This window comes from Mytilus edulis, chromosome 13 (genome assembly GCF_963676685.1).
Source record: "Mytilus edulis chromosome 13, xbMytEdul2.2, whole genome shotgun sequence".
Taxonomy (NCBI): domain Eukaryota; kingdom Metazoa; phylum Mollusca; class Bivalvia; order Mytilida; family Mytilidae; genus Mytilus; species Mytilus edulis.
In genome coordinates, this window is record NC_092356.1 from 47621902 (window position 1) to 47648142 (window position 26241).

At 32.0% G+C, this 26241-nt stretch overlaps 1 pseudogene; it reads left to right on the top strand.

Annotated features, from left to right (window-relative positions):
* Positions 1 to 12720: 12720 nt before the first annotated feature.
* Positions 12721 to 16460, top strand: LOC139500363 (uncharacterized; annotated as a pseudogene).
* The last annotated feature ends 9781 nt before the right edge of the window (positions 16461 to 26241 follow it).

A 26241-nucleotide genomic window follows, 5' to 3' on the forward strand; every position in this document is an offset into this window, starting at 1 on the left:
ATTGTGTAAGAGTAAAAGTCGCATAACAAAAATACCGAACTCCACGGAAAATTCAAATCGTACAGTCCATTGTCAATTGGCAAAATCAAAAGCTCAAACACATCCAAAGAATGGTAAACAACTGTCGTATTCCTGACTTGGTACAGGCATTACCTTGTGTAGAAAATGGTGGGTTAGACTTTGTATAAAACTCAATCACATTTACACCAATATGGGAACAAAAAAACAGATATACTCGATCAAATTATCAAACAATATGGATACAGCAGCCATTATTGTGCAGTCACTTAATATTCAATAAAGTTTAAAATATATGCAAATTATTAAAAAAAAACTGTATTCACTACAAACTGCTCAGAGTCTGAATTGACCAGTTTTTATGCTCGACCAGTAAAATCGAGCACACATTTTACCCGATCAGTCTCGACATTGTCTCGACTGTTCTTAACTGTACTTAAGTGTACTCGACTAGGTCTCGACTTTACTTACTTAGTCTGATTCAGTACTTGATTATCTTTGTGTAGTCTGAAATGGTCTTGACCAAGGCTCGACCTGTCTCGACTAGTCTCGACTCAGTCTCAACCAGTCTCGACCTGTCTCAACTAGTCTTGACCTTCAAATTTAGTTTTGACTGGTGTAAATTAGCTAATCTAACTAAATTACATTTTTATCTTATAAAATTCAAGCTTACTAGGTAGTTTGATTTATTGCTGTGAAATGAAAGAATTTAATTTTACAATAGGTAAAAATAAAAATTATTATATAAATTCAGATAGGCATCTTTAATTTTTTTAATAACTTTTTCAAATCAACTTCGATTTTCATCAAACTTTGCAACTGACTTAGATATATATTAAGCTTACTAAATCCCATGTCATTTAGTTTTTTGTTGTATTGCTGTAAAATTTAAGAATTAAAGTAATCTTGGTAAAAAAAAAGCTAGGATTTGCAATTCGGACAAAATAGAGATAGTACACTTTAATTTTTTTAATAACTTTTTCAAATCAACTTGGATTTTCATCAAACTATGCAGCTGTCTTAGATATATATTAAGCTTACTGAATCCCAGGTCATATTGTTTTTTGTTGTATTGCTGTCAAATTCAAGAACTAAATTAATCTATGTCAAAAAAGCTAGAATTTGCAGTTCGAACATAATAGAGATAGTACACTTTAATTTTTTTTTAAACTTTTTCAAACCAATTGGGATTGTCATCAAACTATGCAGCTGTCTTTGATATATATTAAGCTTACTGAATTCCAGCTCATTTTGTTTTTTGTTGTACTGTTGTCAAATTTAAGAATTAAATTAATCTAGGTACAAAAAGCTAGAATTTGCAGTTCGAACAAAATAGAGATAGTATACTTTAATTTTTTTAATAACTTTTTCAAATCAACTTAGATTTTCATCAAACTCTACAACTATCTTTGCAATATATTGATCTTACTGAATCTTAGGTTGTTATATAGTTTGGTGTATTTCTGTCAAATTTAAGAATTTAATTATTCTAGGTCAAAAAGCTACGATATTAGAAATATATCTTTCCTCATAACTTGGGAAAAAGTATATATAAAATAGTTATATAATTCCTTTAATGTTTTATTCCTTTTGATATACATTTTATAAATATATCAAAAAGGGATGAAACATTAAAGAAATTATTAAAATAGTTCTTCTGATTTGTGGTGATTTATAAAGCAATACCTTCTGCTTGGGGCAAACTTATTAAAAGATCACATCTACCAGAGCGTTTTAAATTCTAAATAACATTTATTCAAAGTTGCAACATCCTGTTAAATCTAGATCGCAAGGCTTTTTTAATTCACTAGATAAGTAATACACGAGTTTAAGAAAAGTAGGGCTTTCTTTTGACCTGTCCTGTAAAAGTCATGTGTACTGATCTAATTAAACCATGTATAGTGCCATGTCATTTAATTTGACAAAACAAATATCTTAAGGTAATTTTGGTTTTAACAACAAAAAAAAGGTGTTTATTTTGTTTAAGCTGATTTGAAAAGGTTATCACTACAAACCATTAAAAGTCTGAAATGGCCTATATCTGTACTCGACTGTACTGATTTTTACTCGACCAGTCTGAATTCGTCTGAGATTTACTTGATAATACTCGACTGTAGTCTGAACCATACTTAACAGTCTGATTGTGTACTTGACCAGTACTTAATCGTTTTATACGAGTCTGAACTGTACTCGACCTAGTCTGAACCGTACTCGACCTAGTCTGAACCGTACTCGACCTAGTCTGAACCATACTCGACCTAGTCTGAACCATACTCGAGCAAGTCTTAACCAAACTAGACCTATTCTTTGTATCTATTAACTGAATTTTATCAATTTAGGAATTTTTTTAATAGAAATGAAATTTGAACAACAACTTGAAATTAAAAATGTATTCAATACAGTATTGAAATTAAAATTTCACAATAATCAATCATAATATAACTTCAACACTTACATAATAATATACATCAACTTTAAAAATATAAATAAAAACAAGCTGATCAAATAATCTAAAAAAAAAATGAATTGTGACTAATATTTTCAATATTATTCAAATTTTATGAATAATATTTCGGAAGTATTTTATGGTAACTGGACTACTTTCACCATTAACTTAAGCCTAGTATAGATTTATGGTGTCAGTTGACTTTAGTTTATAATGCAGTGAATGTTTTTTTTTTATTAAGATATATATAAAATAGTATATAAAACAACTTAATAAATTTTAAAAAAAATGAGAGCTTAATTGTTTTGTTTTATTAAACCAAGAATATAATCATTATAATAGAATTTCCCTAGCAATCCTTGATAACCTTTTTGAAAAAGGAAATGTATTCCAAAGTAACAGTAAACATTTTTTTAAATTAATTTAAGTATTTTTTTGTCAAATTAATATGGCATACATAAAACACTTTAATATGTTCTAATTAACTCAGTACATGTGTGTTTTACAGGTAAAAAGAAAGCCCTAATTTCTTAAATTCGTTTATTACTTATCTAGTACATACATGTATATTCGAAAGGCCTTGTTATTTAATTTAAACAGGATGTTGCAATTTTGAATCAATGTTATTTATAGAATTTAATACCTCTGACCAGGTGTGATCTTATTTATTAGTTTGCCCCAAGCAGAGGTTATACTTTATATTTCACCACTAATCAGAAAAATAATTTTATTTATTTATTTAATTTTATCCCTTTTTGATATAAGTTATATATAATATATTTTTTTTATCCTAAATATAATCAGAGATATATTTCTTTTATAAGGTTAAAATCTTATATAAATTTTGTTGGCTGTTGTTATATATGTCAGTTAAAAAGAAATTTATTTAAACAGCTAAAAAAGTAGAGGGTTTTTGGTCTAGTATGGTTCAGACTGGTCGAGTATTGTTCAGACCTTTGGTTAAGTATAGTTTAGACTGGAAAAATAGGTCGAGTACAGGTCAAGAATGGGTTAAGACTGTTTCAGACTGGTCGAGTAATAGTTCAGACTATTTTCAACGGCAAATATAAGGGTCAAGTACAATTCAGTACAGTCAAGTATGGTTCAGACTGGGGTCGAGTAATGTCAAGTAAAAGTCAGACCAATTCAGACTGGTCGAGTAAAAATCAGTACAGTCGAGTACAAATATAGGCCATTTCAGACTTTAATGGTTTGTAGTGTATGAAATCTTAAAAAAGACACCTATTTTTCTGTAAAAACAAAAGTTTAATGTCCTTTAATATATGAGGAAAGATATAAATCTAAGATGATTTGAAAAAGTTATGAAAAAAATTTAAGTGTACTATCTCTATTTTGTCAAAACTGCAAATCCTAGCTTTTTTTTACCTAGATTAATTTAATTCTTAAATTTGACAACAGTAGAACATAAAACAAAATAACCTAGGATTCAGTAAGCTTAATATATATAAAAGACAGCTGCATAGTTTGATGAAAATCCAAGTTGATTTGAAAAAGTTATTAAAAAAATTAAAGTGTACTATCTTTATTTGTTCGAACTGCAAATCCTAGCTTTTTTGACATAGATTAATTTAATTCTTGAATTTTACAGCAATACAACAAAAAACTAAATGACATGGGATTCAGTAAGCTTAATATATATGTAAGACAGTTGCATAGTTTGATGAAAATCCAAGTTGATTTGAAAAAGTTATTAAAAAAATTAAAGTGTACTCTCTCTATTTTGTCAGAATTGCAAATCCTAGCTTTTTTTTACCAAGATTACTTTTGTCAAATTAAATTCTTTCATTTCACAGCAATAAATCAAACTACCTAATAAGCTTGAATTTTGTAAGATCAATATTTAATTTAGTTAGATGGGATGATTTACACCAGTCAAAACTAAATTTGAAGGTCAACACTAGTCGAGACAGGTCGAGACTGGTTGAGACTGAGTCGAGACTAGTCGAGACAGGCCGAGACTAGTCGAGACAGGTCGAAACAGGTCGAGCCTTGGTCAAGACCATTTCAGACTACACAAAGATCATCAAGTACTGAATCACACTAATTAAGTAAAGTCAGAGACCTAGTCGAGTAAAATGTGTGCTCGATTTTACTGTTCGAGCACAAAAACTGGTCAATTCAGACTCTGAGCAGTTTGTAGTGATTGTTTGTTATGCCCCACCTACGATAGTAGAGGGGCATTATGTTTTCTGGTCTGTGGCTCCGTTCGGTCGTTTGTCCGTCCGTCCGTCCGTCCGTTCGTTCGTTCGTTCGTTCGTTCGTTCGTTCGTCCCGCTTCAGGTTAAAGTTTTTGGTCGAGGTAGTTTTTGATGAAGTTGAAGTCTAATCAACTTGAAACTTAGTATATATGTTCCTTATTATATGATCTTTCTAATTTTAATGTCAAATTAGAGATCTGACCCCAATTTCACGGTCCACTGAACATAGAAAATGATAGTGCGAGTGGGGCATCCGTGTACTGGGGACACATTCTTGTTTATTTTTTTTTTTTATTTTTTTTTTTTTTTTTTATTTTTTTTTTTGTTTGTTTTGCAGTGTTAAACATGTGCATATTATTTGGGTCAGAAATACCTAGCAAACTCTTAGCTGGTTTCTAAATATTCTGCATTTTTTAACCTAAATACTTTTTTTTTTACAAAATTATAGAAATGATATGTAATTAAACAAAAACTTATAAAACTTACCGTTAACTCTTTTGATCATTATTTCACTTAATAAGCATGTACAAATGCAGAAAATTGTTAGACGGTTGTATAACGATCTTTAATAAAAACAGTAGTGACTTATAAAAATATTTGCTTTTATATAGTGTTTTATCTAAAGCAATTTAGAATGGAACCACGCCATGCCTCTTTTCCTGATGTCATGCCTTTTTTCTCATTAAACAATACAAGTTACCAAGAAATGAGTGTCTGTATTGTTTACCTTAAGAACTTTGCATGTATTTATAGTGCGGAACATCCACGCATTTAACCCACTCCTCTTTCTTTTGTTACTCGATTTATCAGCAGGTGGAAAATATGTCCGCTGCTGTATGCCCTGAGGTAATCAGTTCCCTCAGATAACCGGGGGAATTGGTCATCGATTATTTCGCACGAAAATATAGTTCCCTATGTAGATCAATCTTAATACCACATTGTAATGTGACTTAATACCAAAACCAATGTAATTAAATAATGTCTTCATTCTCATTATAGAACTTCATGGACGTTGTATTGTTTATTTTATGTATGTGTTTATGTGAACTGAGCTCATTGGAAATTAATTGGTTGTATTTCAAGGTTGTTTTATGGGGGGTGACCTCAGGTTACACCCGTAATTGAAGAAGAGTAAATACTATGCTATGATATATTTTATGCTGCAATTAACTAATTTTTCCATTCTGAATGAAGAACTTCATGGACACTGCATAGCTTATGTCATATATTTGTTAAGATAAGAACTGAGTAAGATTGGTTATATTTCTTGATTGTTTTTTTTAATTTTTGTTTTGGGAGGTTGGGGTTACATCAGTTATCCATGTAACAAAAGAGTAATAGATACAATGCTAGGGTATATAATTATTCTGTAATAAATTAATTTCTTCATTCTAAAATGTAGGACTTCATAGACGTTGTATTGTTTGTGTAATGTATTCTTTAAGGTGAAAGATCTGGACATAAAAAAAACGTATCCGGTGACATGGCCATCAAATCAAGATGGCCGCCACGGCTAAAAATAGAACATAGGGGTAAAATGCGGTTTTTGGCTTATAAATCAAAAACCAAAGCATTTAGAGCAAATCTGACAAGTTGTTTATAAGGTCAAGATCTATCTGCCCTGAAATTTTCAGATGAATCGGACAACCCGATGTTGGGTTGCTGCCCCTGAATGCGTAATTTTACGGAAATTTTGCTGTTTTTGGTTATTATCTTGAATATTTTTATAGATAAAGATAAACTGTAAACAGCAATAATGTTCAGCAAAGTAAGATTTACAAATAAATCAACATGACCGAAATGGTCAATTGATCCCTTAAGGAGTTATTGCCCTTTATAGTCAATTTTTAACCATTTTTCGTAAATCTTAGTTATCTTTTACAAAAATCTTCTCCTCTGAAACTACTAAGCCAAATTAATCAAAACTTGGCCACAATCATCTTTGGGGGTACCTAGTTTAAAAATGTGTCTGGTGACCCGGCCATCAAATCAAGATGGCCGCTACGACTAAAAATAGAACATAGGGGTAAAATGCAGTTTTTGGCTTATAACTCAAAAACCAAAGCATTCAGAGCAAATCTGACAAAGTAAATTTGTTTATCAGGTCAAGATCTATCTGCCCTGAAATTTTCAGATGAATCGGACAACCCGTTGTTGGGTTGCTGCCCCTGAATCGGTAATTTTAGGAAATTTTGCTGTTTTTGGTTATTATTTTGATTATTATTATAGATAAAGATAAACTGTAAACAGCAATGATGTTCAGCAAAGTAAGATTTACAAATAAGTCAACATGACCGAAATTGTCAATTAACCCCCTAAGGAGTAATTGTCCTTATATTGTATTGTCAATTTTTAATAATTTTTATACAATTTGTAAATTTCTATTAACATTTTCCAATGAACCTACTGGGCCAAGTTCATTATAGATAGAGATAATTGTAAGCAGCAAGACTGTTTAGTAAAGTAAGATGTACAAACACATCACCATCACCAAAACACAATTTTGTCATGAATCCATCTGTTTCCTTTGTTTAATATTCACATAGACCAAGGTGAAATACTTTTTTTTTTACAAAATTATAGAAATGGTATGTAATTAAACAAAAACTTATAAAACTTACCGTTAACTCTTTTGATCATTATTTCACTTAATAAGCATGTACAAATGCAGAAAATTGTTAGACGGAAGTACATTGTATAACGATCTTTAATAAAAACAGTAGTGACTTATAAAAATATTTGCTTTTATATAGTGTTTTATCAAAAGCAATTTAGAATGGCGCAACGCCATGACCCTTTTCCTGATATCATGCCTTTTTTCTCAGTAAACGTCATTAAACAATACAAGTTACCAAGAAATGAGTGTCTGTATTGTTTACCTTAATACCTTTACATGTTTTTACAGTGCGGATACATCCACGCATTTAAGCCACTCCTCTTTCTTTTGTTACTCGATTTATCAGCAGGTGGAAAATAGGTCCGCTGCTGTATGCCCTGAGGTAATCGGTGCCCTCAGATAACCGGGGGAATTGGTCATCGATTATTTCGCACGAAAATATAGTTCCCTATGTAGATCAATCTTAATACCACATTGTAATGTGACTTAATACCAAAACCAATGTAATTAATTAATGTCTTCATTCTCATTATAGAACTTCGTGGACGTTGTATTGTTTATGTTATGTATGTGTTTATGTGAACTGAGTTCATTGGAAATGAATTGGTTGTATTTCAAGGTTGTTTTTTTTGGGGGGGGGGGGTGACATCAGGTAACCCCCGTAATTGAAGAAGAGTAAATACTATGCTATGATATATTTTATGCTGCAATTAACTAATTTTTCCATTCTGAATGTAGAACTTCATGGACACTGCATAGCTTATGTCATATATTTGTTAAGATAAGAATTGAGTTAGATTGGTTATATTTCTTGATTGTTTTTTTTAATTTTCGTTTTGGGGGGTTGGGGTTACCTCAGTTATCCATGTAACAAAATAGTAATAGATATAATGCTATGGTATATAATTATTCTGTAATAAATTAATTTCTTCATTTTAAAATGTAGGACTTCATAGACGTTGTATTGTTTGTGAAATGTATTCTTTAAGGTGAACTGAGTTTATTTTGAGTTAAATGGGTTATACTCTGGTTTTATTTTTGAGGTGAACTGTAATGAAAGGGAAAAGATACAATGCTAGCGTATATTATTATGCTGTAATAAACTAATTTCTTCATTTTAAACGTATGACTTCATGGACATGATGAAAATTGCATAGTTTATGTCATATATTTGTTAAGATAACTTAAGCCTAATTGGTAATATTTATTGGGTTTTTTTTCGGAGGGTTACCATAGGTACGACTTGTAATTTATAAATAATAGATACAATGCTAGGGTTTAAAATTCCGCAATAAATCATTCTTTTTCACTTTAAAATGTAGGACCTCATGGACGTTGTATTGTTTGTGTAATGTTTTTCTTCAGATCAACTGAGTTAATTTGATTAAAATAGGTTATACTTGTTTTTTAGTGAGGATGTGACCTCAGGTACTCTGTAGTAAAAGATATATAGATACCATTCTAGAGTATATAATTATGCTGTAATACCTTACAACAGATTAAATGAGGGCTTTATTAAACCAGTCTTCATTCAATACAGATTACCTGATTTCACCTTCATTCAACCAGTCTTTATACACTACAGTGTATTTAGATCTGTTTTATAAATGTGGCCTCAGGTAATCTGTCCATGGAGACTTGTTTAATAAGGGTGACCTCAGATAATCTGTGTATGCAGACAGGTTAAATAAAGTTGACATCAGGTAATCTGTAGTGTAGAGAGATTTGTTTAATAAACGTTACCTCAGGTTATGTGTTGTGTATGAAGACAGGTTTTATTAAGGGGACCTCAGGTAATCTGTAGTGTATAAAGACTGATTGAAACAAGGTGAAATGAGATAATCTGAAGTATATGAAGACTGGATTGTAAAACCCCTGATGTTATTAGTTGTGAATGAAAACTGGTTAAATAAAGTCCTCAGGTTATCTGTAGTGTATTCAGATTTGTTTTATAAAGGTGATCTCAGGTAATCTGTATATGCAGATTCAATAAATAAAGGTGACCTCAGGTAATCTGTTGTGTATGAAGACTGGTTGAAAGTAGGTGAAATCAATATGAAGACTGGTTTGATAAACCCCTGATGTTATCTGTTGTGAATGAAAACTGGTTAATTAAAGTCCTCAAGTAAACTGTAGTGTACTTAGATTTGTTTTATAAAGGTTACCTCGGGTAATCTGTCTTTAAAGCATTGTTTAATAAAGGTGACCTGAGATAATCTGAAGTATATGAAGACTGGTTTGATGAACCCCTGATGTTATCTGTTGTGAATATAATAAATGGTTAAATCAAGTCCTCAATAAATCTGTAGTGTATTCATATTTGTTTTATAAAGGTGACATCGGGTAATCTGTATATGCAGATTTAATAAATAAAGGTGACCTCAGGTAATCTGTTGTGTATGAAGATTGGTTTTATTAGGGGACCTTAGGTAATCTGTTGTGTATGAAGATTGGTTTTATTAGGGGACCTCAGGTAATCTGTAGTGTATGGAGACTGGTTGAAAGAAGGTGAAATCAGATAATCTGAAGGATATGAAGACTGGTTTGATAAACCCCTGATGTTATCTGTTGTGAATGAAAACTGTCTAAACAAAATCCTCAAGTAAACTGTAGTGTATTTAGATTTGTTTTATAAAGGTGACCTCAGGTAATTTGTCTTGAAAGCATTGTTTAATAAAGGTGACCTCAGATAATCTGAAGTATATGAAGACTGGTTTGATGAACCCCTGATGTTATCTGTTGTGAATAAAAAATGGTTAATTCAAGTCCTTAATAAATCTGTAGTGTATTCATATTTGTTTTATAAAGGTGACCTCAGGTAATCTATATATTCAGATTTAATAAATAAAGGTGACCTCAGGTAATCTATATATGCAGATTTAATAAATAAAAGTAACCTCAGATTATCTGTTGTGTATGAAGACTGGTTTTTTAAGGGGATCTCAGGTAATCTTTAGTGTACGAAGACTGGTTGAAAGAAGGTTAAATCAGATAATCTGAAGTATATGAAGACTAGTTTGATAAACCCCTGATGTTATTCGTTGTGAATGAAACTGGTTAAATAACGTCCACAGGTAATCTGTAGTGTATTCAGATTTGTTTTATAAAGGTGACGTCGGGTAATCTGTATATGCAAATTTAATAAATAAAGGTGACCTCAGGTAATCTGTTGTGTATGAAGATTGATTTTATTAGGGGACCTCAGGTAATCTGTAGTGTATGAAGACTGGTTGAAAGAAGGTGAGATTAGATAATCTGAAGTATATGAAGACTGGTTTGATAAACCCCTGATGTTATCTGTTGTGATTGAAAACTGGCTAAACAAAATCCTCAAGTAAACTGCAGTGTATTTAGATTTGTTTTATAAAGGTGACCTCAGGTAATCTGTCTTTAAAGCATGGTTTAATAAAGGTGACCTCAGATAATCTGAAGTATATGAAGACTGGTTTGATGAACCCCTGATGTTATCTGTTGTGAATAAAAGTCCTCAATAACACTGTAGTGTATTCATAATTGTTTTATAAAGGTGCCTTCAGGTAATCTGTAGTATTTTGAGATTAGTTTAATATAGGTGACCTCAGGTAATCTGTCTATAAAGACTGGATTATTAAAGGTGACCTCAGGTAATATGTGTATGCAGACTGGTTTAATTAAGGTGACATTTGGTTATCTGTGTTGTATAAAAACAGATTAATAAAGGTTGTCTAGGTATGCAGACTTTCTTGATAAAGGTTAACCCACGTAATCTGTTGTGCATGAAGACTGGTTTATTAAAGGTTACCTCAGGTAATCTGAAGTGTTTTGAGATTTTTTTGATGATAGTTACCAAAGCTTATCTGTTGTGAATGTAGACCGGTTGAATAAAAGTGACCTTATGTTATCTGTCTATGAAGACGTGATTAACAAAGGTGACTTCTGGTAGCCTGTGTATGCATACTGATTTCATAAAGGTCACCTCAGGTAATCTGTATATGTCGACTGATTTAATAAAGGTGACCTCAGGTCATCTTTGTACATGTATTATGCAGACAGGTTTAACAAAGTTAACCTATAGTGTATAAAGAATAGCTTAATAAAGTCCTCATGTAATTTGTTTTGAATGAAAACTGGTTTAATAAAGTCAACAGGTAATCTGGAGTGTTTTGAGATTTGTTTTATGAAGGTGACCTCAGGTAATATGTCTATGAAGAGTGGTTTAATAAAGGTGACCTCAGGTAATCCCTGTATGCAGACTGATTTAAAAAAAAGATTGGCTCAATAAAGGTTTCCGCAGGTAATATGTAGTGTTTTTCGATTTGTTAAATAACGGTGACCTCAGAAATATGTTTTAAATGTAGAGTTGTTCAATAAAGGTGACCTTATGTAATCTGTAGTGTATTGGGATTTGTTTAATAAAGGTGGCCTCAGGTAATCTGAAGCGTTTTGAGATTTGTTGGAGGATGGTGACCTAGTAGTATGTTGTGTATGTAGACTTTTGTAATAATGGTTACTTCAGGTAATCTCTGTATTGTGATTTGTTAATTAAAGGTGACCACAGGTGATCTGTCTATAAAGACTGGATTAATAAAGGTGACCTCAGGTAATCTGTATATGCAGACTGGTTAAAAAAGGGTGACCTCAGGTAATCTGTGTATGCAGACTGGTTTAACAAAGACGACCTCGGGTAAGGAGAAGGAGCTATAATAGCCAATATTGGCCTCAATTTCCAGATATTTTTTTTTCAAATTCTACTTATTCGTATGTGTATGACTTTCTTTTTCCGTTGGACATATTCATTTTATGAAAAAAAATGGGGTTTTTTTTGTAGTTATGACGTCACAATGCCGTGTTTTGACAACACCTCACGTGCATATTTGTTGGCTTTTCGCAATTTTTAACTCATTTACACTACGTTTTTTTCGGATAAAGTACCAGCGCATTCTTGCCCCAACGAAATATTTTGTCAGAGCAATAATATCAACTAAATGCATCTTATGTTGAAATATTTTCGTGGAGCAAAGCTGCGCTCATACTGAATTTTAATTGAAAACTTGCACAAAACCGGCAGCAAATTTCTCTAATTATCGTCCGTTTTCCCCGGTATCGGACAAACAGGTTGATCAGGAACATATATGTATTTTTTAACATGTTTTTTTTTTGTCAATGGTTGATAACAATAAAGTTTGGCTATAGAAAGTAAATTACAAAGTGTTTTTCTTCATATTAAAGTATAACATAGCCTCTCAAGTTAAGCCTAGCCCTTGCCGTCTATATTTATTGTAAGTTATTACGGAACTGACGCACGGAATTTTACTGGTGCTGTTGTTGAGAAACTTTTTATAGCGGAATAGAAATAAGCGTATCATTCATTAAATACTTGGTATTAACAGACAGAATTGAAAGAACTTGATATAATTTAAAAGATGTGATCATTTTTGAAAATGGTGGAATTCGTACTCCGTGAAAGGTAAGTTATGCTTAACTACATCATGAACTTGTCACGTTTAAAGTTCTTCCGTCTTTTCATATTAATCATTATTATCTCTTACGAAAAAGCGAAATGAAAACAAAATTTTAAATCTATATGATTTTTTTTTCTTTTCATTGCTTCAAAGTTATTCAAAAATAAATCAGACGGAATACAAATTACAAAACTTGTATAGATTCCACGGCACAGCAGACGAAAATTCAGTTTCCATTTTGCACTGACCGCTGTTTGGTAAAACAAACATAATTTAAACCATGACATAATCAACAACAATGAAATGGTCATATCATTGTTATAAAGTTGAATCGTAAATAAGAAGTAAAGAAATAAAAACAAAATAAATTTATGAATCAAAATGATAAATATGACTTATTTACGTCAGACATTCGTGTGTCCATGTGGTTTACATCGCCTACACGCTACGCAACTGACAAAATATTTTACGTTCGAGTCTCATCAGGTCCAATTTTTTTTTTCATCATTTCGTAAATTTTTACATTTGTCGTTTTAAATCACATGATCATTTATAAATAATTAAAGACACCTTTACAACAAAAAACAATAACTGAAAAAAAGATAAATGCAAGTATATACCCCAACTTTGTTAATTCTTAATTCTTAGCTACATGTACTATCATTATTGACAGTTTTGCATGTGTTTTACCCATGAAGAAATGGTATATGTGCTAACAGGAAAGTTCCGTCTGTTGACTTTCGTGATAGATATAAAAAAGAGAAACAAAATCAACATGCACCAATATACATTAAGACGTATTTTTTTAATGTTTTAGACATAAATGGATACTGCAGACAGTGGACCTAAATTATTACATGACAATTTCCTTGTAGAAATGAGTGAGTGAGTATCTATATAATTTCATGCAGTCAAGAGGCGGATCCAGCCATTTGAAAAGGGGGATCCCAACCCATGACAAAGGAGGGGTTCCAACTATATGTACCCACTCAAATGCATTGATCGTCCAAAAAAGGGGAGATCCGCCAATGCAGTCGATTTTTTTATACTGAGTGCAGAAGATTCATAGTTCAATTAAAAGCATTGCAAAACCAGATTTAAAATTATTTATTCATGCGCAGCATCCAGAAGTAAAATTACAAAATATGGACTACATTATGTTATAGTCTGATTATGTTTGAAATAATTGCCACTGGATGTTAACATCAATATATTCATTTAATATTCATATAACCAAACACAGAAATGAATTTGGCAACTTAGAATATTATTTCTACTATGGAAAATCTTATGGAAGTTTTGATGCACTGACTTGCATAATCTACGCTATTAAGAAGAGTGGAAGACAAGTTTCATCTTAACAATAAATTGTTATGTTTGATCAAAATAATGTCTTATGTGAATAACAAACATCAAACAACATGACTGTTTCTTAAAAAAACAATTTTAGTTGAACATTCATTATGATGCTGGGCTTGTCTGATGTCGAAAATGTTCTGGTATTATCTGTAGTTGCATGGTTTGCTGTCTTATTCATTCGCCGCCACATTTGATATGGCTATTCTGCACACCACATTGTACATGTAAAATACATTTCGCCTATATTCATAAACATGGTTATATCTATTCCCTTCTTTACAATTAACTTTTAATTATCACACACTGTAAAAATCGTGCTTAGAATTTTAACACTTGTGATACATGTTTAGATCTAAACGTGTTTAGGATTGTGTTTAATTTCTAAACACATTTTTCAGTAAGCACATAATATTTAAATATGACGTGAATTTAAACACGTTTAAAAATGAAAGTGTATAGAAATAATTAAACACGTTTATGAAAGCTAAACACGATTCTAAACACAACCCTAAACACATTGTACTGATACACGTTTAGATATAAACATGTAAAAAAAGTGCTCAAACGCTGTGCTAAGAATTGTGTTTAGGATCTAAACACCGTTTTTACAGTGCATGCTAACGTAAGATTTTGAAATACAGTTAACACATATATATTTGCCAAAAAAAGATTGCAATGAAATTGTTTAGGAGTTGAATAGATTTTGCAATTGAATGTACCAAATATTAATTGTACCCTCTTATGTTTCAGAATAGATAACATAAGAAGGGGACGAAAAGATTCTAAATGTATATTGTGTGAAAAAAGAACAAAACCCGAAAAAAGAAGACCTTTGTGTGGAGAAACAAATACAAATCTGCGCAATTTTCTCAGTAAGAATTTCCTTGTTTTACCTAATGATGACGACGTTATCGGTGATACTTGTCGACGGAAATACTACAGAGAAGGGCAAGCACAAGTAAATACACCAACTGTTCTTACAACTGATACAAATGCAAATGATCCTGATTTTATGCCACCATCCGCACCTAAAAGAGCAAAATTAAGTTCTCTTTTATCAATATCGCTTCCGATATCTTCAACAATTAAAGGTCATGCACAATGTTGTCTTTGCAAAAAGCGTGGTCCAAAACTTATGGTTGTTCCCCAAGAAGCACGATTTAACACATTTTTGGAAAAGAAATAATTATTCCTGCCGGATCACGGTCCTCGTCATTTATGTATTGAAGGTTTTACAAAAGAAGCTAACGAAGACATAACTAGTGTGTATACTGTTTCTGACTTCAATCGTAGCGGACTACTTGAGTTGATAGATACAATTAGAGAACATGCATTAATAAAATAAAACGCTAGAATTGATTTTGATAAATCTTCTTCTGTAAATGACACAGACTTTCGAAATCTGACTGGCTTAACAATAACTGATTTTGAAGACTTTATGTTCTCACATTCCAAACTCAACTATAAGAGATACCCGATTACGAAGCATGAGAACATGCATTGGTATATTTTTGACCAAACTTCGTTCGGGGATGTCTAATAAAATACTAGCAACTTTGTTTAATATAAGCAAAGATTCTATCAGGAAAGCTATTTCATCCGCAAGAGATGCAGTTAAACAGCACTTTGTACCAAAATATTTAGGATTTGATCATGTATCCCAAGAAAGTGTTATACAAAACCACACTCGTCCCTTGGCACAAACATTATTTGGAGATATCACAAACACAACTGCCATACTCGTAATTGATGGTACATATATTTACATACAAAAGAGTGGACAATTTAAATTTCAACGTAGTACATACAGCATGCACAAATTTCGGAACCTGATTAAGCCAATGATGTTTGTCACAACTACAGGATACATTGTCAGTGTGATTGGACCCTACCTTTTTAACAGCAAAAACAATGATGCCAAAATTTTAAGGTCAATTTTCAAAAATAACTTTGAGAAAATCAAGGAATGGTTTGATGAAGATGATGTTGTAGTGGTTGATCGGGGATTTCGAGACATTATCGACCTCTTAGAAGAATTTGATATTCAAACAAAAATGTCAAGCTTTATCAAAAGTTACGAAAAGCAACTTTCGGTTGAAGACGGTAACACAACACGTCTAGTAACAAAGGTCCACTGGGTTGTTGAGTCCGTTAATGGTAGAATCAAGCAGTGGCGATTGTTTGACAAAGTATTACCAAATTCACTTATACCGTATACTGGTGAATATACACGTTTTGTCAGTGCCATCTGTAATAAGTATAGACCACCATTTAATGCTGGTAATAAAACTGATGACCTTCTCTTAGGTGCAAACATGCTTCACATGTCAAAGAAGAAAAATGGAACGGGTATCAAATGAAAACTTACATTCAAGAAGTGGTAGGTGGCAAAAAATAGATGGCAACGATTCAGTTGAAGATTTTCCGAAACTGTCGGAGGAGGACATCAGGGACATAACGCTCGGTGTATACCAGGTTAAACTATAATAGAGTTATACTGAGGAACATTTAGAAAGTGACGAATACTATGAAGTCATGCAACAGGGACATCAACTTATTAGGGTTAGAATGGCAAGCAGACATACAAGCAGCAAAACGCATAATCTATGGATTACATATGATGCCTGCTGCATAAAAGCTTGGTACTGTACTTGCAAGGCCGGTGCTCGAATCTTTGGTACTTGTAGTCATATTTTGTCAGCCATATGGTTTCTGAGTTTTTACCGTCATCAAAGTTGCAAAGGAAATCAAGCAAAGCAATGGAAGGACTATGTCCATGATGCTAACCAGCCGGAAGTAATTGATGATAGTGACAGTGAATCGGAGGAGTAAACATATTAAGCATTTGTATTTTACTGGACAATTACTTGGACATATAGGCATATAGTATAATGACATTTTTGTTTTGTATGTCATTGTTGAGAGGGAAACTGACGTATGTCGATATCAGGGTACCAGTATGCCGAGATGACGAATATAGAAGGGAAGACATTTATTGCAATAGTTTAACTGGTAAATTCGAACACTGATTTGTCACACCAAACTGGCATAATTATTATTGATAACATAATACCTATATTTATAACTGTTGCTTAAAAAATCAGAATCAAAGTCTAGTAACAGTTTTGTTGATCGGGATGTTACGCATTATATTTTTAGTTTGATATGAAGCACGTGAAAAGTTTCTAAAGATAAATAAAATGTGCTTACAATATTTTAGTTTTAATAAGGTTGAGTAATTCTTGAAATGTATAGTTTATGAAATTGTGAACTTTATCAGCAGAGTACATAAAAGTACACACAAACTAATTTTTGGTAATTCAAGGTAAAAAAAAAAACACAAACAATAACTGTAGATTTCCTCTAATTTAGTCATACATTGAACGAATGTTAATTTTGTTGTAACCATAGCAACTATATTACTGATATTAAATAGTTTTTATATCAATTTTATTCTTCATTGTATTAATACAATGTTTCACTAGTAATAATGTATTCATGTTGATTATTTAAGGTGTAATTTTTTGTAAAAAGTACACAATACATAAAAAAAAAGGATAACATACGTAAAAAGCTGATATTTTAGCTTAGTCGGCATACCATTTCTATGACGTCATAATAAGAAAACGGTAAGAGATAACTATAAAATGTTTGGTGTTTTATAAGCTCCATATCATAGATATCAATTGAAGGAAATATCAATAGATTCTGAAGTGGGGCCAATTTTGCCCCTTAGAGCCCTTCTCGTGTATGAAAACTGATTTTATAAAGGTAACCTTAGGTAACCTGCAGTGTATGACGACTCGTTGAATGAAGATGTGAAGTGTATGAAGACTGGTTTAGTTAACCCCTTATGTAATCTGTTTTGAATGACAACTGTTTTAATAATGTAATCTGTAGTATATTCAGAGTTGTTTTATAAAGGTGATCTCAGGTAATCTGTCTATAAAGAATAGATAAATAAAGGTTACCTTTAGTCAAGTCCTCACGCAACCTAAGTAACGAAATGTGTTATCAAAAGTTCCGAAATATCGTGAGCCCAAATCCATCAATTGGAAGACGTTTACACTCTTTCAGAATCGATTAAGGCAGTGAAGTAGTTGATACAAATCAGAATTAAGAAACTGAATGGGTCTTTTAATGTCCATGCTATGTCAATCTTTTAAAGACCCAAATGATGCAAAACACTTACCACCATGACAAATATGATGTTGTCCCCGCAGCTAAAGCCCCAAACAACATCGTTTTTGTGAGTAAAACGCAATACATTAACTGCTTGATAAACGAATTAGGTATTGACAATTCACTTATATACCCTGACGACACTTACCAAAGTGGAAATCCTGGATAACCATAGGTTTATTCTATGTTCCTCTGGAATTGCAACCAAAGATGAAGAACTGGATCTTCCATCACTGTATTGGATACTTATATTACGTAGGAGTCCTTACAAACAACGGTATATTGCTGGGTCTTCCAAGTGCTCATCGAAATCTCTTTCTAAATTATTAACATCTATTTTATCAACAATCAAAGACGGGCTTCAAAGTTATTTTGAAACAGCCTATTCTAGAGGTGGCGTGAAGCAGATGTGATACTTAAAAATTCTAAAGATTTTTTAGAGTACATACAATCTAATCTCTTTCATCTTGTAATAGTATTTAAACATTTGACTTTTCTTCACTTTACACAAGTATTCCACATTCCAAACTGAAAGACAAATTGAAAGAGTTGGTATTGCTTTGTTTCATAAAAAAGAATGGCCAACGTAGAAACAAGTATCTTGTCTTAGAGAGGGATAAATCCCACTTCGTAAAGGATCACTCTGATTCAAACAGAAAGTTCTCTGAATCTGACATTATCAAGATGCTTGATTTTTTGATTGACAACATATTTGTTACGTTCGGAGGAAATGTTTTTCAACAGAATGTCGGTATTTCGATGGGAACAAATTGTGCCCCTCTTCTTGTCGACTTGTTTCTTTATGATTATGAGGCTGACTTCATACATGACTTTCTTAGGAATAAAAATAAGAAGTGAGCAATATCCTTTAACTCTACTTTCCGCTATAAAGATGATGTTCTTTCACTAAATAATTCATAATTTGTGACTATGTTGAACGCATTTATCCCATCGAACTAGAGATAAAGGATACTACAGATACAGTTAAGTTGGCCTCATATCGTGATTAATATCTAGAAATTGACAATGAGGGTCGGTTGAAAACAAAACTTTACGACAAAAGAGATTTCAGCTTTCCAATTGTGAATTTTCCATTTTTAAGTAGCAACATTTCAGCAGCACCTGCATGCGGGGTATGTATCTCCCAATTGAGACGATAATATTCCCGTGCTTGCATTTCTTATCCTGACTTTCTGGATAGAGAGTTGCTGTTCACATTGAAGCTATAAAACCAAGAGTTCCAAATGGTGAAGTTGAAATCATTCCTTCGTAAATTTTACGGACGCCATCACGAGTTGGTTGACCGTTATGGAATAACCATTTCACATATCGGATATGTGTCTTACGTCGTAACTACGATCCCTTCCCTTTCATGAATGTGCCCTACAAGACGATTTACCGGAATTGTTATCACTTAAGCAAGACAACGGGTGCCACATGTGGAGCAGGATCTGCTTACCCTTCCGGAGCACCTGAGAACACCCCTAGTTCTTGGGATGTTGCTTATTTTTTATTTTTCTATGTTGTGTCATGTGTACTATTGTTTGTCTGTTTGTCTTTTTTCATTTTTAGCCATGGTGTTGTCAGTTTATTTTCGATTGATGAGTTTGACTGTCCCTCTGGTATCTTTCGTCCCTCTTTTAAGTAAGAAGAATGGTTTAATAAAGGTAACCTTAAGCTATCGGTTGTGCATGGAGATTAGTTTGATAAAGGTGACCTCAGATAATCTGTGTGTAAGGCAACTTGTTACATAAATGTGACAGATTACCTGAGAAATTTATAAAACTATTTTTCATTCACAACAGGTTACAATAGGGCTTATTAAGCCAGACTTCATACACTTCAGATTACCTGATCTTATTTGTATTCAACGAGTTTTCATACATTACAGATTACCTGAGGTCACCTTAATTAGGTCTTTCCACTTTTCCGTGGAAAGACCTATTGGATTTCTTCTGATTATTATTATTAGGTCTTTCCACTTTTCTGTGGAAAGACCTATTGTTTTTCTTCTGGTAATTTTTTTTCTTCCGCCAAATTTTGTTTTTGCGATAAACATTTGTTTCTCAATATGTCGCTTAGATATTTGGTATATGATATCAAACAGTTTATGCGCTTTTGAAATTTACCCTGCGTAACCGAATACTTTTCTTTGTATAAGTTATCTCCCCAAACACTGTTTACCTTGTGTCCAAGACTACTTCGCAACCGTAAAAGATTACGACAAATTTATTTTACAAAATTGCTCGTTATATCCTTCGCATGATTTGTCCTATTTTGACCGAAGCGATATGAACACTCCATATGAGAGTTATTTCCCCTTATGCATTTGATATTAGTGACATGCATTTCTATCTTGTAAACCATAAGTGATAGAAACTTAGGATCTTTTGATTTGAGGTCCTTGGTCCAAAAAAATGAAAATTAGGTCAAGGTCAAAGGTCAAGGTCATATTCTTATTTTTGAATTTGGCTTATTTTCACTCATTTTCATTAACCTTATAAGATATCGACAAATTATTTTGACTAAATTGTTAGTTGCGACATGTCGTAACTTAATAATTTTAGTTGAAAGGGTGCGTAGACAATGAATGGGAATTTTCGGCCCTATCATATCTAAAATTATGTTTAAAGTGATATAACTTATTTACCATACATATTAGAGACCTAGGGTCTTTTGATTTGAGATCATCAGTTTGTGACCTTGAAATTTAGGTCAAGGTCATAGGTTAATTTGACGTTATAGATTTTGACCTTTGCTTTAAATTCATATCTATACATCATAAAGCCATATGAACTGACATTTTAGACTGATTTTTAATATTTTAATATCAAAATAGATATTAACTGGTGGAAAAACTTGGATTATAATTTGTTTTTTCTTCCGCCTAATTTTTTTTCCTTTGCTGTTTTTTTGTTTCACAAGATGTCGCTTAGATTTTTGGAATATGATATCGAACAGTTTATACGCTTTTGAAACCAACTCTGCTTAACTGAATATTTTTCCATATAAGAGTTATCTCCCCAAATACTGTTTTTCTTGTTATCTCTAAGGCTTCGCAACCGTATTAGAAACCGACGAATTTACTTTTCCTAATTGCTTGTTATATCCTCAGGATGTTCTGTTTTATTTTGACCAAAGCCGTATATAGATTCCATATGAGAGTTTTCCCCTTTTTATGTTTGATATAAGAATATGCATTTATAACTGGTAAAGCATAAGTGATAGAGACCTAGGGTCTTTTGATTTAAGATCCTTTGTCCGAAATAATGAAAATAAGGTCAAAGGTCAAGGTCATATTCTAAATTTTGATTTTGGCTTATTTTCACTTATTTTCAAAAACTATTTAACATATCGACAATTTTTTTTACTAAATTGTTAGTTGCGACATGTTGTAAATTATTAATGTGGGTTGAAAGGATACGTAGCCAATAAATGGGAGTTTTCACCCCTATTATATCTAGAATCATGCGTAAAGTGATATAATTTATAAACTATACATTGCAGAGACCTAGGGTCTTTTGATTTGAAGTACTTGGTCAATGACCTTGAAATTGAGGTCAAGGTCATAGGTTAATTGGACGTTATAGATTTTGACCTTTGCTTCATATTCATTTCTATACACCATAAAGCCATATGACTCTGTGCTTAAGGTAGCAATACACAGTTAGGAGTTTAGTTTCGCATTTTGGCCCCGGTGGATTTTTCAAATAGGAAAGTTATTGTGTAATAAAATTCATTTTTAGACAGATGAGTGCTAATTTAGCCCTCAAAGATGGTTTATAAGTGCATCAAGATTTTTTTTTACATGTTTTATGGGCTGTTTTCTGTTTGACAATCCGTATTTTCATAGCTAGACCGGCCATCGGTCCAGAAATTAATGTACTGTTTACAAACACTCTTTTTCTACACGAAGTTTTTGACGCAATTTTACAAAAAAATGAGACGAAAGACATATGATTTTCATTGGATTTGCTGAATGATATATGTACACAGTTTCAGAAAAGGTATTACTTCAAGCGATTGAAATTCTACTTTTAGCCAAATTTTTGGGAAATATGTGACATCTTTCCCCCCCTTTTTGCAATATTTTATAACAAATAAATGCAGATTGTTGCCATGGATACACCAAAAAGAAATTATATTTTACCATTTTATATACTGGATATAAAATCTATGGAAGATTCTGATTACATACATATGCCCATATATGACACAAACAGTAAGCTTGATATTGCAAGAAAGCAATGAAAAGGGGATGGTAAAATTCATAAGGGCAAACTTTAGTATTTTTTCCTAACTGTTTATTGCTACCTTATGGCATACTTACCAAGCTCAGAATTGTATAATTTAAGACTTTTCATGCCACAAATCTATTGATATTTAGATTCTAAATCACCTTCTGAGTAAATTAAGTGTTTAAGAATGACAATATATGTCAATTTTATTGTTTACAGTCCTTAGCAACCAAAATTAGACATTTTGACACAAGGCTTATATTTGTACTCTATCGGCTTAACTCTTGCTTCTGATGGATTGGGCTGCATGTAGTAGCCTAAGTATTGAACGCGTTGGTTTTTTTCTTGCGAATATATCAAATTATTGTTTTTATCAAGATTTCATGTTACATTTTGGCATATATTAAATGTATAGTTAAATCAGATGTAAGAAATTGATTCCCTATCACCAAGTTTTTTAATCAAGTCTTTGGTATGCAATAAGCATAAAGATTAACATTTTTATGCTTGAAATTGCTAAATTTTATAAAATGTTGCATCATCAGAGATCTTATTAAGATATTCAACATTAAAAACTGACAAAAGAGGTACAGTTTTTAAGATTTGGCTAAATATTGAGGTAGAAACAAGATTTTCAATTTGACTTGGCACCTTTCTTTAAAATCAGTTTTTGTCGCGTTTCAGTGTCAACTGCTAACCTTCATAAAATATTCATTACTCAACCAATTTTCAAAAATAAAAGGCCATTTTACTCGTATTAGCTAGCAGAACTCAGAAAATAAGCTAAAAGGGAAAATTTGAAAAAAATATATACTATTAAGGTAGCAATACACAGTTAGGAGTTTAGTTTCGCATTTTGGCCCCGGTGGATTTTTCAAATAGGAAAGTTATTGTGTAATAAAATTCATTTTTAGACAGATGAGTGCTAATTTAGCCTTCAAAGATGGTTTATAAGTGCATCAAGATTTTTTTTTACATGTTTTATGGGCTGTTTTCTGTTTGACAATCCGTATTTTCATAGCTAGACCGGCCATCGGTCCAGAAATTAATGTACTGTTTACAAACACTCTTTTTCTACACGAAGTTTTTGACGCAATTTTACAAAAAAATGAGACGAAAGACATATGATTTTCATTGGATTTGCTGAATGATATATGTACACAGTTTCAGAAAAGGTATTACTTCAAGCGATTGAAATTCTACTTTTAGCCAAATTTTTGGGAAATATGTGACATCTTTCCCCCCTTTTTGCAATATTTTATAACAAATAAATGCAGATTGTTGCCATGGATACACCAAAAAGAAATTATATTTTACCATTTTATATACTGGATATAAAATCTATGGAAGATTCTGATTACATACATATGCCCATATATGACACAAACAGTAAGCTTGATATTGCAAGAAAGCAATGAAAAGGGGATGGTAAAATTCATAAGGGCAAACTTTAGTATTTTTTCCTAACTGTTTATTGCTACCTAAGGTTACAAACAAAATGACTTAAAAAACCAAACCGGAAGTGACCTTTGTAAACCGGAAGTAGCTCTTTTGGGACTTATTCCATTAAAAAGTATATAGAAACCAAATATTTTTGGAATCAGCTAAGTATTACCTTTCATTTGACACTGGAAATTACATTTTAAACCGAATTCTAATATTTTCATATCAAAATAAATTGTAAAGAGTGGAAAGACCTTCAATTGTTCTCTGAACAATTGGTTTTTAATTTAACTAGTCTTCATACAGAACATATTACCTGAGGTCATCTTTGTTAAACCAGTCTGCGTACACAGATTACCTGAGGTCACCTTTATTAAACAAGCCTACATTCACCACACATTACCTGAGGTCACTTTTATTAAACCAGGCTGCATACAGAGATAACCTGAGGTCATCTTTATTTAACTAGTCTTCATAGACAGATTACCTGAGATCACCTGAATAAAACAAATCTCAATACACTACAGATTATCTGAGGTCACCTTCATTAAACCAGTTTTCATTCACAACAGATTACCTGGGGTCACCTTTATTAAACCATGCTGCATACAGAGATAACCTGAGGTCACCTTTATTTAACTAGTCTTCATAGACAGATTACCTGAGGTCACCTTAATGAAACAAATCTCAATACACTACAGATTACCTGAGGTCACCTTTATTAAACAATATATATCAATATATATACATATATCAAACAATATTATTGGAGACACCCCTCTACTTATAAATTGATACAATTATTATCTGTACAGAATATTAAATAACTTAAAATTAGAGAAAAACTACGCTGCTAACTTTTAATAATTTTATGAATTTCATACTCTGCGTTATACTTGAAATTGTATTGTATACAAGTAATTTAATGTATCTCAATGTAGTTCACATTTTATTATTATATGTCTGTTTATTTAATATGGTGCATGTATAATTAATTTGTCAAAAAATGAACGATATCCTATAAGCTGTACTTGCTTTTGGAATTAAGTATTATTATAAACCAGTTTTCATACACAACAGATTACCTGAGGTCACCTTTATAAAAAAAAGAGTCTTCATAGACAGATTACCTGAGGTCACCTGCATAAAACAAATCTCATAACACTACATATTGTTTTTAAGACTGGTTATTAGTACCTGAGGACTCTATTAAACCAATTGTATATGCACAACATATTACATAAAGGCTTTATTAAACTAGACTTCATACACTACAGATTACGTGATTTTCCCTTCTTTCAACCAGTCGTGATACACTACAGGTTACCTGAGGTCACCTTTATCAAACCAGTCTTCAAACACAATAGATTACACGAGGTCAACTTTATCATGGCGAAGAGATTGAGAAAATAGATATGCAATGTCAACTTGGGACAACATTTCAGTCATGAGGTTCATAGAACACACATATCGATATTATTTATAAAAAAAACATGCTCTCGTTTATCTGTGCTTCGTTAGGAATAGATTACCTTAGATGTATTTGGCAAAATATTTAGGAATTTAGGTTCTAAATGCTATTCAATTTCGTACTGTATTAGGCCAATTTAACTTTTTTGGATTCGAACGTAACTGATGTCTGACGAAACGCACGTCTGGCGTGAATACAAAATTAATCCTAGTATTTATTATTAGTTTATTGTCAAGTTAAACATTTATGAGATAGGAGTTCACTTATATATATTTATAATGCTTTTATAAGACCCATATAAGAGAATGATGATGTTTTCTTTGGGGGTAATTGATCCCTGCAGCATAAGTCTGAGTGTCTTCAAAATATTCAAATAGAAGCTGCTAGAACTATTACAGGATTACGATGTAATTCCTCAAGACAAAAACTTTATATTGAATAATGACAACAGTAGTATACCGCTTTTCGAAAGTCATAAATCGATAGAGGAAAAACGAATCCAGCTTGCAAACTAAAACTGGGGTAAACGCATCAAATATAAGAAAAATACAACACAACAGAAACACAACTTTAAAATGTAACACACACAGAAACGAACTATGATATAACAATGGCCATTTTCCTAACTTGGTACAGGGAATTTTAAGAACAGAGATGGTGGGTTGAACCTGGTTTGTGGCATGCCAAACCTCCCGCTTTAATGGCCATGTTAATTATAACATTAAAATGACAACATTACATGACATGACTACAATACAAATAAATGGAAAAAATATAGGACAGAGAAACACACGAATAATAGCCAAA